Raw genomic sequence first — 17276 nt, forward strand, 5'->3', positions numbered from 1 at the left:
AAAATAATATTTGGACTTTTACCTGGTGTCTGGAGTCAAGTCAGAGGGTTCAAGAGGACGACAGCGCCCTCAATCTGTCACACTACATATTCGTATTGACATATCAAACAGGACGCAAGGCATACAAGGGAGACAAACATGTAACAGAGAACATGCTGGCTGTTTACTGGCTATTTAGAGTTCTAATTTATCTTAGCACAGATGAACAGTTACAGTATATGATGCCAAGTCTTTAGGATGATATCCGCTGTTGTATGGAGTTGTTGCTGTTGTTGTTTAAGTGAAGGATTCTTCTTGCATTGGAGTGCACTCTTTCTCTTTGTGACGTGGTCCTTTGTTTGTGGTGTGCTGTGCTTTCCTCAGTTAGACTCTTTGCTTTATCATCTTCAACTTCACAGAGAAAACCATTACTCTTTCTGTCTCAAGATGCTTAGTTTAGATGCTGAAGTTCCCTTCTAGAAGTAATGGCTGCTCCTCAGTCTGCTCAGACTGGGTTTTGTTGCTGTCACAACGTTTGGTTTGACAGTGAATCTCAGATTTCAGGTCATCGAAGAGAAGAGATTGTCAGCTTTCAGCTCCCCCAAAGAGAGAGTAGCTCATCAGCTTTTAGGTTTCACATTTTAGAGTGTGCAAGAGGTCCTTTTGTAGAGATCCCCAAGAGAGATGTTTTTGAAGAAAGGTGTAACCTCTTATGATTGGATTAAAGTCACTTAAAGTTACAAAATCAGTGCCTGCTCATTGGTGTTGTCGCAGTTTGAGGCCCTTGTCGTCCTCTTGAACCCTCTGACTCGACTCCAGACACCAGGTAAAAGTCCAAATATTACTTTTATTTAGACAATAATGTGCACAAAGCACCCTCCACTCCACAATATTCATAAATCAATAAACAATACACTAATCAATCCTCCACACTGCCAGACACTTTGCCACCCTTCCTCCCAGCTCAGCTTAGTGTACTGGTTTCCCAGAGTCCTTTATATAGTCCATGACCCGAAAGTGTTTCTCCCTTCTGTCCATGTGATCATGAACACTTCTGGGTCGGATAAAAAGCTCCTTTCTTCAACCCGGAAGCACGTCGTTTCCTCTTGTCATGTGATCATGACGCACCTCCAGGTTATAGGGCAAGTAAGAGTCCGGCAGCCTCCCCACAGCGACTCCTGGTGGTCCCCATGGTATCCAGCAGGGCTGTGCATATAAACTACAAAGTCCATGAGGCCCTGCTGGAATTCGGGGAACGTCCACGCTGTTGGGAGAGCTCCACCTAGCGGCCTGGGGGTGAGGGCCGGAATATTTAGCCGGCCACACACCACAGTGTGTTATTTTGTCCATCACAGTTGTCATTCAGTGAATTGTAGATCTTTGTTTGGACATGGGTGTCCATTTGGTGCCTTCTGGTCTGAATCACTCTGCAGAGATGTCAGCTCAACTCTGATTTACACCTTTGTTATAAGATAAAGTACAGGGATGAGACTGGTACGAAGTGCAGTTCAGCCACTTTCTGGAATGCAAGTGGGAGTTTGGTACAGCTGGATGTCTGCATCTCTGTTAAATCTGCTGTCTGGATTAAGCAAACATACCATGGTTGTTGGTGCAGGATGGGCTGATCTGAGTATTTCAGAAACTGCTGATCTACTGGGATTTTCATGCAAAAGCATTTCTAGGGTTTACAGAGAGTGGTCCGAAAAAGGGAAAATATCCAGTGAATGGCAGTTCTATGAGTGAAAAAGCATTGTGAATGTCAGAGGTCAGAGGTGAATGGCCACACTGGTTTAAGCTGATAGAAAGGCAACAGTAACTCAAATAACCAAGGTATGCGGAAGAGCATCTCTGAACACAGAGCATGTCAAACCTTGAAGAAGATGGGCTACAGCTGAAGGAGACTACACTGGGTGTTCTAGTCCTGTCAGCTAAGAACAGGCAGCTTAGGCTACAATTCGCACAGTCTAACAAAAACTGGACAACAGAAGATTGGAAAAACGTTGCTTGGTCTAATGAGTCTCGATTTCTGCTGCAACATTCAGATGGTAGGGTTAGAATTTGGCGTCAACAACATGAAACCATGGATCCATCCTGCCTGGTATCAACAGTTCAGGCTGGTGGTGGTGGTGAAATGGTGAAGGGGATATTTCCTTGGCACACTTTGGGCCTCTTAGTAATAATTGAGCCTTGTTTACCACAGCCTATCTGAGTATTGTTGCTGATCATGTCCATTCCTTTATGACCGCAGTGTACCTATCTTCTGATGACTACTTCCAGCAAAATAATTTGCCATGTCACAAAGATCAAATTATCTCAAACTGGTTTCTTGAACATGTCAATGAGTTCACTGACTCAAATTTCCACCATAGTCACCAGATCTCAATCCAATAGAGCACCTTTGGGATGTGGTGGAATGGGACATTCTCATCATAGAAGTGCAGCAACTGCATGATGCTATCATGTCAATATGGACCAAAGTCCCTGAGGAACGTTTCCAGCACCTTGTTGAATCTGTGCCATTAAGAATTACAGCAGTTCTGAAGGCTAAAGGGGGTCCAATCTAGTACTAGCAAGGTGGACCTAATAAAGTGGCCGGTGAGCGTAGGGAGAGATTACTTTAACTCTACCAGGAAACTGCTCTGAATGCCCAGCTCTTCAAATGTCCCCATACAATGTGCATACAGTAGATAATAATCTCCATTCATCAGATTTTCATTACTGAAAGGCTATTAATGTCTGCCCTACACCATTTTCTGTAATAGTTTGTCCCACAAAGATTGTCGTGCATCACTTGAACTCTAATTGTTCCTTAGAGAAGAGGGTAGGACATCTCTGTGCCTCTTAGCAACCATTAAAATAGTGTGTCTATTTAACAGAACAGAGCGGCCTCACCCTTTCAGTCTAATAAACCCGAAAACACAGAGGAACATTAGGATCCAATTTGTGCATTGCAGAAGAAGCCAGAGGGAATGCAAACTTATTAGTTCTTGATTTTCATTGCTCCTGTATACAAAAGCTGGAGAGGATGCAGTTTTGCAAATTATTACCGCAGCCTTTGGGAAGCATAAACTTGTTCTTTGCTTTGCAGTAAAGGTTTCAACAGTCTGAGCAATGTAAATCTGATCACAACTCTCTATTTGTATTTGTTAAGTTTGGACTGAATATCAATTCATGCTTTTTGTAGGAGACAAACACTTTGAGACTGGAATAATAAGAAGCAGTGATTTACATTATGAAATCTGACTCGCCCAATTTGTCTAGTTAAACAAAGAACTGGTCATAAGAGTAGTGTGACCTCATGCCCTAAGCTTTGGCCAAGTCAGTGCTCCAAATGAGGAGATATATAAATAAAGAGACGTTTTTCGCTATATTTCTTTGCATAAACACCTTGCATTGTCATATTACAGCACTCCATCTATTTACTAAGCCCATTTAATCCAATAGAGAGCTGCTTGAAGCCAGCATCAGGCCCATGACAGGGACAAATCCCTGATCACCGCAGGGCTAAAGTCTTGCAGGCATTCAGAATGTGGGTGGAAAACAGAAGTCGCCAGTGAAAAAGGCAAATAAAAATAAAATTTAAATAAGATAAAATGTACAAATAAGATAAAATGTACAAACTCCGCACAGATGGTGACCAGCCTCCAGAAGCTGAGAGGCAACCAAACAATTATTCAAATATAAGGTTAACATCTCTCAAGACCACTAGCATCTGTGAGATGTAAAAACTTACAAGGAATTCAAAACTAAACTTTTGACAGAGTGTTTCTTATTTGAGAATTGTTGATTTAAAATGGTACACTGTGGAAGGATTTTGATGTTACACTCTCCTATCCACATCTGCAAGAAGAACTTGTGTCTCCAGAAGACCCCTGGCATTTCCTTGAACCTGGTCTCGTCCCTGACATAAGAAATATGACAAGCAACAGGAGATCATTCAGCTTATTTGTTTAGCTAACAGCTAAGCTATCTCATCCAGAACCTTTGTAGAGGTTGTCAATGTTCCTGCTTCAACTACATGTTTTGGTAGTTTTTTTTTCAGATTCCCACAACTATTTACATAAAGAGGTGCTTCATGGCTTCAGTCCTAAACGCACTTCCCCTTAATTTTCTCTGATGCACTCGAGTGATTCATATTTAAGTTGACAGAATTCTGCTGGTCTACTTTATTAACGCCTTTGAGGATTTTGAAGATCTGGATTAGGTCTCTACACAATTTCCTCTTCTCATGACTGAACAAGAGTCTGTCAGAGCAGGACATGTCCTTAAGTTCTGGGATGTACTGTACTTGGTTGCTCTCCTCTGCACAACTTCAAGTGCTGCTATGTCTTTCCTTTAGTGTGGAGACCAAAAATGCACACAATACTCCAGATGTGGTCTCGCTATAGTCTGAGCATAATGTCCCTTGATTTATATGTAACCATTTTGATGATCTAACCTAACATTTCATTTGCCTTTTGAATTGCTTTTTCCCATGGCCTACACAATAAGAACGTCGTGTCAATATAAACACATAAATCGTTTTCAGTTGTTGCTTCCTTTAAGACAGTGTCTCTTCCATCTTTTACTTATATCTTGACATTCCTTCTGCCCACATGTAACACTTTTCTATATTAAGCTACATTTTCAAGATGTTTGGCCAGTTTTACAGAGTCTTAAATTGTTTTTGCTGCCTCCATAGTGTCAGCCATTCCTCTAGTTTTAGTGTCACCTGTGAATTTCACACGTTTACTAAAAATACTGAAATCTATTTCATTAATATAAATCAAAAAAAGTAACCATCCAGGGTTCTTCCTTAAAATTGACCCATGCCCCCTCCAACTATGGAGCTTACGGTCATTCACCAAACAGCTGAGCATCAAGCCACATCAGTACTTTTTTCAAAAAGCCAAACTTCAGCATTAAACAGAGTTGCCTGCGGTGCTCCAGTTGTTTTTAATGTTTTCATGTGCTTCATTACAGCAGATTCAGTATGGTGGAGCACTGCCATTCAATGAGGGCTTACAGCTTCATTGTCCTAAGTTGAAGTCTTGGCCCAGGCATTGACTTTGTGGATTTTGGTACTTTACTTGTGTGTGGGTGGAGCACGACATGCTATGACCGATAAAGCTGTGACTCTCACTGAACAGTCATGCTTCATCTGTTGTATTTAATAGATTGTGAGAGGAATAAGTCTTGGCATCCCTTCTAAAAAACAAAAATAAATGAAAATAAAAAGGAAACAATAAATCATAAAAATGGTGTCTTTATTGGACAAAATAAACAGAAGGATGCATAAACACAAGAGCGGCGTTTGGGGGTGGCAAGTGGGGCCCCGTTTTTGAGGTCCTCGTGTCCCGTTCGAGTGGATTTGTCAAGTTATATTCTCTGGCTATATATATATATATTTGAGATGCTTCTAAGAGGAACCCTTTTAAAATCCCTCTTCTAGGGCAAATTCCGTACATGTATGTCTTTGAAAACATTCCATAATCTACTTTCATTGCCTGAACAGGGTCGCCAGTATAATCCCATCCTAAAATACATATAGCCCATTAGTCTCTGGGTTGGCTTCTCCTATCTATAGAAAAAGAGATTGCATCCAGATTAGACTAAGAAGATGTCATCAACGACTTTTCCAATCGGAAGGCAAGAAAAGTGAATTTTTGTCTCTGAACCTGGAAACCGGTAAGAGATATGATGATGACATGAGGATACCTCTACTTCCTGTGGAAACACTGAAACTCACATTTTATTTGTAGACCATAAACATGTCCGAATATTAATGCATAAAAACATGTATCGCTAATGATAACCGGCTGACATGATATCAACATCAGTTATGACTATGACATCCTGCATATCAAGACTCAGATTATACTTGCAATTTGGGTCCTTTTCTAGAAGAGGCCCAGTTAATTTCTGCATGACACTGCATCACATTTCACACTGTTGTGGTATTGTCATGAATTATGAATTGCACTTTTTAAATAGATTATATCGTTATATTTTGATAAAGTCCGGTTGTTATCTTGCAAAAATGTAGCTGAATACTGTAATGAGAATGTTAACATTATTTTTATTAAATTCATACCGGTAGCAGTGTTTGACGTAACCGGCCCCGGGTGGGGTTGGTCAGCACTAGGCCCTGCACACCCCTAAGGCTGCCTCTGCATAACAAAAGGGAGTAAATTAAAGAAGAATAAAATAACAAAATATCCTGACTTTCTGGGCCTGATTATATACATCACATATACAAACTGGCTGAAGAAGGGGCCTGAGTTGCTTTGAAAGCTTGCATATTGCAATCTGTGTATTTAGCCAATAAAAGATGTCATTTGTCTTAACTTCTCATTGAAAGCATTCAGAAATAATTCTCATGAACTCAAAAACTATGTGAAAATTCAAGTGACTTGAAGTCTTTCAGTGAAGGCCATTCACCATCTGCTATGCTTATTTGCTAAATGTACCCGGTACAAAATGGCTAGCGGAACTAAGAATCACCCAGGGAATCAAGTAATCTCGTTGTACTACTTGCTGTGTTTCAGTGCTGTATGCAGCAGCACATCTCTGGCTATTGAAGTTAGACATCTTTTTAAACAGTTGGGTGCTACCTGTGGGGTTTGTTTTTGGTACCCAAAAAGCAAAGTATGTAAGAAATGTCTACACTCTATCATTTCACAAAAAGTTCATAAACCCTGCTATCAATGATTTGAGAACTGGCCGAAAAATATTTGAAAGACAAAGTACACAAAATGACGAAATAAGAAGAAATAAAGCACATTAGTCATTCTTTGCAATGGTGGGAGATCTGCTTATATTTTACATGGATGTGAGTCAGCATTCTCATGTCTGGTCTCTTTCTTCATTATTAAAGATTGACATTTAATGAGTAATTCCTACAGCTGCTTGGGTTCAAGTTCAGTTAAAACTCAACCTCCACTGGAGGAGTGCCCCTTTTAGTATTCCATCAGACATAATTTGTATTAGAGAAAACAAATTAACTTATTACTCATCCAAAGTGCCAAGATATGAGGATCTGGTTGACATGTCAGAATACAGGCAGACAAGTCTTACTGGATGAATGATACTCAAGACCCCATCTCCAGGTCTTCAGTTTCAAAGCGATCAGTATAACCTCCTGCACAGAGAGTGCACAATGCCAGAGACACTCAGCCTGGAATGATCATGATGAATATTCAACTGCCATTAAATGCATGCATGATGTGCTGCTGAAGTAGAAACACCTTTTGATTCTACAAGACATAAATTATTATGTAAATCACTTTACCAACAGTAAATCATTATGAAACAGGCAGGAAAAAAACTGACATGAAATGAACGAAACCAGGAAAACATTATGACATTGCCGGAGCTGCGTTCAGTGGTGCCTGAAATGTGCCAAGAATTCACAAAAGCATTCTGTTTTATCTGCGGCAGCTGGATTCCTTCTGAGAGTCTTGCTAAACTGACTGTTAAAATCCTCTTCAGCCTTCCGGATCTTCACCCTGTCTCCTCTAATAAATGTACTGTGCTTTTTTAGCCTTCTCACTTGACCTTTTTCCACTAATTTGAATTAACAAAAATGCAAACCTTCTCTGTTTGGCTATTTGTCATTAGAACATTAGTGTCAAAAAATATCAATTTGCCTCTTAATATGGGAAACTGAGAAAATCAGGCAGCCATATTACTTACGTGTATTTGTTATGATAAAAAGGGTAGATTGCAGCTTTTTGTTATTTTTTTTTTCTCTTAACTGTCTGCCAGTGTGGGTGGCACAGTGGTGCAATAGTAAACCCTGAGTGTGAATCCTGTGCCAAGTCCTTGTCCCTGTTGTCACACGTGCACATTGGGAGCAACTTCAGGGTTCAAACTAAACGATACCACCACAACCTGAGAGGAGGTGCTGTCACTAACCATTCTTTCTCCTCCATCTGAAGTTCAGGAAAGAACCCCCCACCCAACAATTGATCCTACCTACTGTACCCAGAGAAGGCCCCACCCCTTCAAGTTGGGATGAAATATAAAGGGGCATCACCATAATGTCTCTGTCTAGACCCAGACGTGAATTGACACAGAGCTTCTAAGCTATAAAATCACACACTGTTATTGGGGAGGCTGGCTTGGCCAAATTTGATGATTTCAGGCCTGCAGGCTCATGTTTTTTGTTTTGTTAAATTAAATGATGTTGCCCAGCTGGCTTCCCAACTGTTGTTCTGGATTCCACATGTCCTTTAGGCATTGACGCAGAATGGTTTGCATGCTTTCAGTGTTTATGTGGGTTTTCAACCTGGTTCTTCAGTTTTCCTCCCTCATCGCCAAAGATGTGTTTGTTGGGTAAGATGGTGAATGACTGTATGCAGCAGACTTGCGTCATGCCTGGAGATGGCATTTGCCTTGCACTTGATACTCGAGTCTGAGAATGTCTTCTAATGATGGTGCATATGACTACCAAATGAGCAGAACTCTAAACTTGAAAAGAAAAATGCAGGAGGGCCCAGCAAGGAATCCCTCAGCTCCATTATCTGAGTTTTGTTCTGACATTAAATGTATGCAGCAATCCTTTGCTTTCCTTTGCTCCACTGGGTGTTTTCAGTCTGCATTTGTCAAAATACCACCTCTGAGTCTTTTGCAGAAAACAGCCTTGCCAAGCTGTCAGAGTATAACTCCTCATGAGATCAGGCTACATAAAAAGACATCCTATAACAACACGGTGCCTTTCAAAACTGAAAATGCTTTACAGAGAAACTGACTTGTAAGATGGATGAATCTTTCTTACAGAACTGTCAGTCACCCCAGCACTTTGATCTCCTCACCCCACAGCTAGCTTGTTTGCATTGGTTTCAAGGTCTTCAAAAATCTCCTACTGACTTTAAAGCTGTTTGTTCCAGCACTCCATAATACTTATCCACACTATTTACATCATGCAAATCTGTTAAGACATTCAAGATTTTTCTGACAGACATTTTTACTGCCCCCGAAGTGCATTACACAACCCTCACCAAATGTTCACTCAGCTTTGTAGCTGTCACTCTCTGAACTCTCATTCACAGTCTGTTCATGACTGTCCTGATGCCCCACTCCACACTGAAACCTAACCAGTCTTCCCTGGCTTTAAATTTGATATCTCTTCATTCTCAAATTCCAACTATCTGTCCTGTTCATTGATCCTAACCCTGACTGCGAACAGTGGAAGTTCTACTGATTATGCATTCATTTATCTCATAGTAGATCATGTTGAGGAATCATGAATCCAGCATGCATGGTAGAAATCTCATGTCTGGTGTAGGGAGTGGGCAGCAAGGCTGACAAGAGAAAGAGAGAGAGAGAGAGCCTGTGGATGTGTAATATGATATCTTCCTCATTGCATTAGAACTTTAGGAAGATGTTGATGAGAACGGGCCATTCAGCCCAACAAACTCATTTATCTGATCCACCTAATTTCTCCAAAATGTCATCAAATTGAGCTTCGAAGGTCTCCAAAGTCCTACTGTGCACCACACTACCTGGTCATTTATTTCATGTGGTTCTTTGTATGAAGTAAAAGTCAAGATGCCAAGTTGTTCAGCTAAACACTTGAAGTTCCCTTTAACATTTGCATCGGACTAGGAAGCCTTGGAGTCACAGCTTGCCTGTCTGAGTGAAGATGAGAAATGGAGAAGGAAAAGACCCTGAATGATTTCTCACCAGTAACACCTGCTATTTGCTGAATGGAGTTTGCAGGTTTCACCCATGGGTGTTTCTCCAGAAACTTTGTTTTTCCTCTCATATAACAAACAGGTGATCAAGAAGGTTAATGGGATATTGGGTGATACAGCACAATGTGTGGAATACATGTCAAGGGAAGTGAGGACTGAACCATCTAACTTAATGACTAGGCCTCATCTGCCATACTAAGTGATGTTTTGGTCTCCAGCCTACAAAAAACACACAGTAATGCTAGACAACATCCAGACAAGAATGACTAGGCTGATTCCAAGACTGAGAAGTACAACTTGTGACAAGGAACTGAAGGAGTGGAACACTAACAGATTAAAAAATGGAGATTAAGAGGTGACATGACTTAAGTGTTTAGAATTATGTATTTGTACATGTATTTCAATTGTTTTTGTACATTCATTTGTTTCATTTCATGGCAACATTTGCAATCTTTCAGATAATATAGTATGCCCTGCCTTGGCCTTCTTCTTGATTTCTTTCCCTACATTGTCATTTTTGGAATTAGCATAGTGCATGCTTGCTGTTACTTTAAGACCAAGAACATGGGGGCATGGTTAACTTGTTAAGGGTAAATATCACAGAAATGTTAGAAAGTTTTTCTTCACACAAAGGGACATTGACACAAGAAATAAATTACCAAGCAGTGTGATGGAGAGTAGGACTTTAGGGACCTTCAAACCTCGACTTGATGTTATTTTAGATAGTCGAGGTGGATGAGCTTGTTGCTCTGAATGGTCTGTTTTTAGTCACAAGTGTTCTGATGTTATAATTTGCAGGTCAAGGTAACTGCTAATTCACTAAATTGACCATGTATGGATGTTTAAGTGTGGACCCTCCAATGGGCTGGTGTCTTCTTGTCTTGCTCTACCAGGATAAGCTCAAACATTAATATGGATTAAGCACATTTGACAATGTTCTGTTATGTCATTTTTGCCAAGAAAACTTCCTCGTCGTTTTTTTTATCATGGCTGTGTTGATTTCTAAGGTTCCTTTGAGCCATGTGGTGCATTGGTGTCCTGTCCAGGGATCTTTGCTGTCTTTTGCCCAATGCTTGCTGAGATTAGGCAGATAACTAGTCTTTCTTTTATATTTTGTCTTCTGCTCTTCTTTTCATTTCTGGGTATAATTTACCATCTTTAAGATAATGTAACATGTCCTGTCTTAGCCCTCTTCTTAATTTAATTCACTCCAGCACTGTTTTCATTAATCCCCCTTCCTCAAAGCAGATGCCCCATCCACTTTTGTTGTCTTCTTTTCACTGTTTCAAGGATACTCCTATCTTTACCCATCCTTTCCAGCACTTTTTAGATAATTTATCTGTCCTACTGATCTTTTCTAATCCTTCATCATAGCCACAGTTCAAATGCTCCTAATCTATTTACTGTATATCTGTTTTTCTCATTTTTCTGTTTATTATTCTTTACTTCAGTGTTCTATACATTCTATTTGTTAGCCATTTTCATTTTGCATTGACAGTTGCTTTTCCTATTGCTATGCACATTTGTATTTCTTTTTCACTTCTTCCATCCCTTGACAGCATACTGTTCATTTAAAGCTGTCCACTTCATCCAAGGTGCTTGCTGGTTCTTTGATATACACATCAGTTTTTGTTTTCATTATATTGATCTTCATTCCATAGTTCTTACATGTGGAACCTAATTTTTACATTCATTTCTGTAGTCCTTCTTCGTTGCTTGATGTTATTACTTTATTGTCTGAAAATCTTACCAATTTAATCTAGCCATTGGACAAGTAAAAGAGGAAAATCTACAAAATTTACAAGTTGGAGTGACTGTTTCTAAATTTGAAACAGTAAACAAATCTGTAGATTAAGTCTAGTAGAATGTTTTTTCTGTGTTAACAGATAAGTTTACAAATTCACCAGTACTTTTTAAGGGGCGAGTTTGAAATTTCAAAACTTGCACAGCATGCTCTACTTGAGATATCTTAATCAAAAATTGAACTTTTCTCACACATTTCTTTGAAGAGTGAGTGTGTCAGATTACAAGAAGTTGTTTCATGTGAACAGACGGACAGACAGACAGACATGGTGATCTCAGTAGGTGCTTTTTTGCATTAGAATTCATCTAATCATCAGTGTGATCTGCTCACCACAATGTTGAGCTTGGGCACCATGAAGAACTGGCCCCCCATCTAGGGTCTGGGCCAGGACAAATTTAACAGGGGAAACTGGATTTTCACGGATGGTTGGGGGTGATGTGTGGTTACAATATAAACTAAGCCCACTTTATTTTTGATATGGCCGAGAGTCCATAAGCAGCAGATTATATGAGATCACCACACGATTGCAATGTAGTAAGCCAAAAACAGGACACGTTGATCAAACACGTGTTAGGTGGCAACAGCAAATGCTTGAGCTCACTTGCAATAAAAGGGCAACTGTACTGTCTGTGCAATTTATAGTGCAATATTACGCTCAATCCATTTGAAAAAGTCTGAAGTGGCCTCCGTCCATAGACCAGCATTAAGTCGGGCAGTTTTTGGAATTGAATGAAAAGTCTGAGCTGTGTGGAGTGATACATTACAGTTGGAGTTGTACAATGATGCTCCAGAGTGATGTCTTTGAAGATCCGATGGGAAATATAGAAGTTTGCTTCCTGCAATTGAGAAGTTGCTTTCAAGAAGTTATTTTTCAACAAGTTAATCATCCTACCCACACTGCAAAGACCACCAAGAAGTGGCTTAAGAATAAGTCCATCAGTCTGATGTTTTGGCCTTTTCAGAGCCGAGATGTAAACCCTGGTATAAAAGAAGGCAGAAACCTATAAGATTTGGGGCACCCAAAGGCAAACCTTTATAATTGAAAGAAGAAGATAAAAAAAGTGTCGCACAAATGACATTAGAAAAAGAATGTCTTTCCAGATGCAAGTCTAAATGATAACTGCCCAAGATTGCGGATCTTCTGACTTTAAGCACTTCTATCCTGGACTGGTGGGTCAAGGTGGACGGACATGGACACTGGATGTGATGTCATAGATATTAAAGCTGTCAATCCTCCGGTCTGCAGAGGGAGGAAAAGAAAAGGCATTAATACACAGTGCCATCCTGTGGAGTGGAGGGGAATTACCATCTCCAGAGCCTTTAAGCTATCCCCTATGCTCACACGCATGACACCCGATTGAGAAAGAATATTTGCCTTGCATTAAATACACACTAGCAGGGAAATGCTTTTCCACCACAGACCAACAGTTTGATGACTTCAAAACTGAGTGGACCAAAGTTGTCTCTTCTTTCTGCAAAAAGCTATCTACACCTTGTGATGGTTCAGGTCGGCTCCACACTACTGGTTGCATCCCTGGATCCTCTTGAACCCGCTAGTGCTGAGGGATAAGCCAGCAAATGAGAACACTCATTCAAAGCAATGGGTGGGTACAAAAATGAACTGTGAGCAAAATAACAAACAGTGTCCAATAAGTGCAGTGCATTGAATAAATAAATAATCCTTAAAAACAGGTGACAATCTTTGAGATTAAAAATCAGAATTAAAAATGAGAGTAAACCAACAGTCATCGGGTCCTTCATGCTGTGTCAGATGAGCCCAGCGCAACACCCTCTTTGTCTGCCCAGATCACCCATTGCTTGTTCAGTTGGCAGAGACATTAGCAGCTATGGTCAATGCTTTCCGACCCTTGTCTTCCTTCTCGCTCTCCTGGCATACCACAGATCCCTGTGGTTGGACTCCCTCTCGATTGCACCCACTCCTCACCAATATTCAGTGGGGACAAGGGGCCCTTAGAGTGCCGATCCTTTGCAGGGCTCACACCCACGCTGCCCTTTACCGCACTGGCTGGCTGGCTCATCCTGCCTCTTCCCCATGATGTTGTTCTCACAGCTCTGTTCTTTCTTTTCTTTCTCGTTTTTTTTTCCTCTTTTCTCATGCTGGCTTCCCCTTATATTCCTCCGTGGGCTCAATGGAGCAATTGAGACAGACTGAACCCTCACATACAGGTGTGTCTCACCCCAATTACCTCACCAACCTCCTGGTGCTGCGCCAGCACGCACACCCACAGAGATCGAGCCAGCCATTCACATTGTTTAGTTATTTTAAAAACGAGGCACTAAAATGTTAAGCAATGGACCCGCTATAACATACAGCTTTACCTAGAAGACCTCAACAATGAAGGAAATTGAAGGGAGAAGCTATTCCACACTAGGTTATTTTATCTATTTGTTTAACTTTTATTAATTTCCAGATTATTGATTTGTTGTTAAAACCATGATAAACTAAATTTCTTCCAATTTTTGGCTTGGCCATTTTTTTTTTGCCTCAGAGTGTGTGTGTGTGTGTATATTGTCACACACAAGGGCTTTGGGAGGCTCTGGTTGGGTAAGTAAATGGGGGAAGAATTTCAGTGATGCACAGTCAGTAACATGCATATCTCTCTCTTTCATTCTTAGAATGCAGGGAGATGTACTGGAGAACCACAGATGTCATTTCCACCCCACCTTCTTATAACCAGACACTTCCATCTTAGCCAAAAGGAAATGTTCATTCAGGACCAAGCTAGCTAAGAAGAATGATACTCTCATCAGGAAAACCACATCTGAGATACACTGTGACTGAATCTGCACTGTTTAGTGTTATTCTAATGAGATGAAGGGTGGTGTCCTACGGGACACTGCAGTATTACAGCAACTCCAAATCATCCTCAATAGTTTGTATGGCCCTCACATGCTTGTATGCATGCCTGACAATGTCGGGGCATGCTCCTAATGAGATGACGGATGGTGCCCTGGGGGATCTCCTGCCAGATCTGGACCAGGGCATCACTGAGTTCCTGAACAGTCTGAGGTGCAACCTGGCGGTATTGGATGGACCGAAACATAATGTCCCAGAGGTGTTCTATTGGATTTAGGCCAGGCAAGCATTGGGACCAGTCAGTGGTATCAATTCCTTCATCCTCCAGGAACTGTCTGCATACTCTCACCACATGAGGCCGGGCATTGTTGTGCACCAGGAGGAACCCAGGACCCACTGCACCAGCACAGGGTCTGACAATGGGTCCAAGGATTTCCTTCTGATACCTAATAGCAGTCAAGGTGCCGTTGTCTAGCCTGTAGAGGTCTGTGCGTCCTTCCGTGGATATGCCTCCCCAGACCATCACTGACCCAGCACCAAACTGGTCATGTTGAACAAGGTTACAGGCAGCATAACATTCTCCCTGGCTTCTCCAGACACTTTCACGTCTGTCACATGTGCTCAGGGTGAAACTGCTCTCATCTTTGAAAAGCACAGGGTGCCAGTGGTGCACCTGCCAATTCTGGTATTCTATGGCAAATGTCAATCAAGCTCCATTGTGTTGGGCAGTGACCACAGGGCCCAGAGGACGTCAGGCCCTCAGGCCACCCTCATGAAGTCTGTTTCTGATTGTTTGGTCAGAGACATTCACACCAGTGGCCTGTTGGAGGTCATGTTGTAGGCTCTGGCAGTGTTCATCCTGTTCCTCCTTGTCCAAAGGAGCAGATACCGGTCCTGCTGTTGGGTTAAGGACCTTCTACATCCCTGTCCAGCTCTCCTAGAGTAATTGCCTGTCTCCTGGGATATCCTCCATGCCCCTGAGACTGTGCTGGGAGACACAGCAAACCTTCTGGCAATGATACATATTAATGTGCCATCCTGGGGAAGTTGGATTACCTGTGCCACCTCTGTAGGGTCCAGGTATCACCTCATGCTACAAGTAGTGACACTGACCGTAGCCAAATGCAAAACTAGTGAAAAAACAGATGAGGAGGGAAAAATGTCAGTGGCCTCCACCTCTCAATCCATTCCTATTTTGGGGGTCGTCTCATTGTTACCCCTCTAGTGCATCTGTTGTTAATTTCATTAACACCAAGCAGCTGAAACTGATTAACAACCTCCTCTGCTATGTAACTGACCAAATCAATAGCCCAGAAGTCTAATTGACGTGATGCTATACTCTGATTAAAACGTGTTCCTTTTATTTTTCTGAGCAGTATATTTAATGATAGCGCAACATCATCATCAAATATTCAACACTGAAAGCAGAAACACAAATGAATATTCATAAATTTCCATTTTTTGCATATATAAGCAATCAATGTAATTAATGATAACAATGACAACAACTCCAAAACAGTGAGATGCTGACCTGATCAATAGCCCAGAAGTCTCACTGACTTGATGCTATACTCTGATTAAAAAGTGTTCCTTTAATTTTTTGACCAGTATATAAACAGTATATATTTTAGTTACACTTATTTTGTATAGCACTCTTTATTGAGTACAGGCTCAGAACACTTGCACTAATTAACAGTTATAATGTTGCACTAATAAAACATACAAAGATTGTGATCATTTTGCCTCTATGTAAATTTCATACTTTGTTATCCATCCATTTTTGTTGCTTACTCAGTCCAATACAGGGTCACCATCAAAAGGAAACTAGACAGACAGCATCAGAAACAAGGTACGTGACAACTCGGTACAGGACACCAACTCATCTCAGGCCATACAGTCACCCAGTCATACCAGTCCACCTCACAGTGACCAATCATAAATGCCATTGGGGTTTGACAAGAAAATTGAGTATCCAGAAGGAAAACACATGTGGACATGAAAAGAATGTGCAGACTCCAGACAGACAGAGCCCAGGCCAGGAACTGAACTCAAGTCCCCGGAGCTGTGATATGGCAGGCCACTGGCACGCCCCACATACAGTACTACCACAGGGTCAAATAATAGCTCATCTGATGTAAACATTTCTTGTGCTTTACATTTAGCACGAAAATTAATAAATGCAACATTATTTTCTGAAACTGGTTACCACTGCTGCCTCAAAGCGCCTGATTGCCGTGTTCAAATCCCAGTCCGGTAGAATGAGACAAATATGCTCAGTTGCGTGTGATCAGGGTGGTGGTGTTTTATTGCTTCTGCTTCTATTTTCACCATGTCTTTTGTAATTATTTAGTACATTCTAAGACTAGATTATGAACACAAGGCATTTGTGAGCTTTGCTGGTCGTAGGCAATGACTACCTGCTGTGCATGATGCAGTCTACCATTTGCTTTGACACACTGCTAACAGTGTTATTTAGGGGAATACATGAATGATTACAGCTTTATCACACTTACAGAAATAGCAACAATTTAGTGTGTTGTCTTCCAGTGATACACAGCATGTTATGAACTGGAATGAGTTCATAGATTCATCATTCCTGGGAAAAAAACATAATGTTAATAAAAATTCAATGATGTATGTGTCTGTTCTCATATGTCACAGTAGGGCACAGTGGTAAAGACTTTGGACTTCAAACCCTGTGGTTGTGGATTCAAATCCTGCTACTGAAAGTGTGAGATCTTGAGCAAATCACTTCACCTGCCTGTACTCCACCTGGAAAACCAAATGAAATGTCACCAATTGGATCTCAGATGTTGTAAGTTGCCTTGGATAGAGGCATCTGCCAAATAATAATAAATATAGCATGTCAAACCTTATTTATTTAACTTAAGGTCCTGGTGGAGCTGGAGCCTATCCTGGCAGCACTGGGTGCAGAGCTGAAAACAACGCTGGGTGGAATGGCAGTCGATCTCAGGATCTGCTGTTACAACACATATAT

This window comes from Erpetoichthys calabaricus, chromosome 1 (genome assembly GCF_900747795.2).
Source record: "Erpetoichthys calabaricus chromosome 1, fErpCal1.3, whole genome shotgun sequence".
Classification (NCBI taxonomy): domain Eukaryota; kingdom Metazoa; phylum Chordata; class Cladistia; order Polypteriformes; family Polypteridae; genus Erpetoichthys; species Erpetoichthys calabaricus.